The 2,734-nt window shown below is 43.9% G+C and overlaps 1 long non-coding RNA gene across 1 annotated transcript; it reads left to right on the top strand.

Annotated features, from left to right (window-relative positions):
• Positions 1-252: 252 nt before the first annotated feature.
• Positions 253-1,474, top strand: LOC133003872 (uncharacterized). The gene is made up of 3 exons (XR_009678306.1): positions 253-815; positions 935-1,028; positions 1,120-1,474. It is a non-coding gene; the product is annotated as an uncharacterized LOC133003872 (long non-coding RNA).
• The last annotated feature ends 1,260 nt before the right edge of the window (positions 1,475-2,734 follow it).

Genomic DNA, 2,734 nt, shown 5'->3' with positions numbered 1-2,734 from the left:
CCTTCATAATTTGAACTTCAATTGTCTAATTGTTGTTATTAAACTTTCTCAGTATTCCATTAAAACAGTCAACACTTTTATCCAAAGCGACTTACAATAAGTGCATTCAATTATAAGGTTACGAACACAGAACAGCATGAGTGAATCATGTGTGTAAATTTACTAAACACCACAAAAAATAAACCTGGCCTCAGTCAAATACTTATCCCATATGAAGTAACCGCTGCTCACGTCACCCGCTCGCCTCATCAGCTGATGGACTCGTCCAATCAGAGCCTCGTAAACGCCGTGCAGCAGCGTCGAGTGTCCCGCAGACAGGAAGCGGGTCGTGTTTAGCTTGTCCCGTACGAGTGACTCTGTTTTCGGGGTAAATAACTTGCTGAAGTCGACACGACGCTGTTCCCTGGAGGAGAAGATGAGTGCGTGGGAAGCAGAGCCGCGGGCCCGGTGTGGACGAGTCGAGGCGGAGAAGACGGATGCACAGTCCCTGAGTTACGGTGAGCTAGAGACGCCATGCTAACCACTAAGCTAACTGGTACATCTGAAAGCATGTCCGCCACTCTTTGGGATAGCGAGAAAGTTGCTAAAATTCGAATACAGCATCGAGTGCTGGAGCAGATCTAGTGCATGTGTAAATATGTATGAATTACTTAGATGTAACAGTTTGTTCTCGTTAAGTTTTTTCATCAACGTGACTTTTTTCTGTATGTTTTCACAGCCTCAGCCCCCCCCCCCCACACACACACAAACAAAGAGGCGTTAGGCTGAGACGCTGAAAGTCCGGATTTAAAGTGCAGAAAATTAAGCCATTGAATGTAAGTAACTGTTTATGAATTGTTTTGGTGTTTTTTTGCTGTGGATCTTCCAACGGTGATGCAGCGCGGCTATTTCCGTTTATTAATAATAAAGTCATGTTACATGTGTTGTTTTCCAGCTGCCTGTCCATGACGTACAAAGACACACTATGAGCCAGTATGATCCGACCAGACCTTACATCAGCATTGAGGAGTTGTCGGAGAAGAAAGAGGGTAAGGTTATATTCATTAAATAATTTTCCAGTTACATGTAAAGGTGTATGTTGTCATTGAACTGTGCTAATTTTACTGAATGTGTTTACAGCTGATTGAAGCGGGACAGATGACATGGATCCATCCTTCCACAGCCAGGAGCGCACCGACCTGTGTCCCACACTTCATATAAGACTGGAAGCTACACTGATCTCACAGCTACACACCACAGACGTCTACACACTGGAGAAGATTCAGACAGAGTCCCACAAAGAAGTCATGACCCAGAGGCTGCAGAGAAACATTTCAAGCCTCACCTGAGTTTTTGTACAATATTTTTGCTGTATGTAAATAAAGCTTTCACTCCACATATACCTTGTTCACATTTGTTCCCTGTACAATATGTTCACCTATAGCATCAAGCATCACATGAATGTTTAGTTTTAATTAACTGCAGTGCTTTTGGTAAAGGCTTACTTATAAATAATAAATATTAATATATACATTTTTATTATAAATATTGTGTGGGAGGGGCTTACCCCACGTGCGGAATGCTGTGACCCCACGTGTGCACTGCAATGACCCATAAGGTGACCAATAGCAACACTTCTACCAGCCAATCACGAGTGACATTAGTTTCAAGGGTCTGTGGTTTCCTCCAATGGTGAGTAGAGAGAGGTTCTAGCCAGCGGCTGGACTCCGATTCATATGCTAATTAGATCACACGACGCGATCGGTCCGCGCGGCAGAGCGAGCCCCCCCGCGGCTCTCTCCTTTGTTCTCCAAATCCCCCTTAAGGTCCGCAAACGCCGATAGACCCACCTTGTCTTCACTGGCAAACGCCGAGGTAACATCATGGAAACAGTAGGTTACAGCAGGGGATTAGGCCTGTCCGTAGAGGTTCACTGTGACAATTATACTGCTTTTCGTCTAGTGTAATAACAAAAGTAGGATCTCAGTTGTGCCAAAATGTGCTAAGTGGTTTGGGCATTTTAAAACAGCAAGGAATTAAAATCTGCAGAGTGGAAACATGAATTTATGTGTGCTCAGGCATAAGTTTGGACTAAATGACACTGAAGCGTAAACGAGGTGTTTGCCTCTGACTGTGACTTTGAGCCTCGCTGAGCTGCCTCCGCTTTCTCTATATCTCTGGGACAGCCACAAATCTGAGAATCAGTGAGCCTAAGGGTTGCCAATGCTCGTTTGGATGTGACAAGGCATCCTGAAAGTAATGCACGACGAGCAAAACCTCAGTGTATTATTACACTGATTTCATGGTACATGGTACAATAATAACCTTCACAGTTGTTGAATATATTCATTTCTACATAACAAAAGAATCTTGCTCAAATTTTACACTCCACTGGCCTTGACCAGTTGCTGTTTGAAATGTGACTGGGCCTCTAGAGAGTGCAGGAGGGATTGAGCCATATGGTTGAGTGGGCTCATCTTGACATAAAGTGTGGTGTGCATGCAAAGTAAGGCATGGCAAGCAGGGGCCAGACCAGCTGAAACCTGTTTGGAAGACCGTCTTCAGGTTATTAGACTCAAGCTACCATGCATAACTATCCATGCGGTGTCCATGTCACATACTGGAGGCAGAGAGAATTCAGTGTTTGTTCTCAACAACATACTGAAGCCTATAGCTGCAGCTTTGAAGATGTATTATGTATTGCTTTTTTCTTGGGCTGGGCAATACTACAATATTAATATGCAAAATTGTGAAA

The sequence above is a fragment of the Limanda limanda genome, chromosome 6, assembly GCF_963576545.1.
Source record: "Limanda limanda chromosome 6, fLimLim1.1, whole genome shotgun sequence".
Lineage (NCBI taxonomy): Eukaryota > Metazoa > Chordata > Actinopteri > Pleuronectiformes > Pleuronectidae > Limanda > Limanda limanda.
This window is presented reverse-complemented; position numbering and strand designations above follow the sequence as displayed.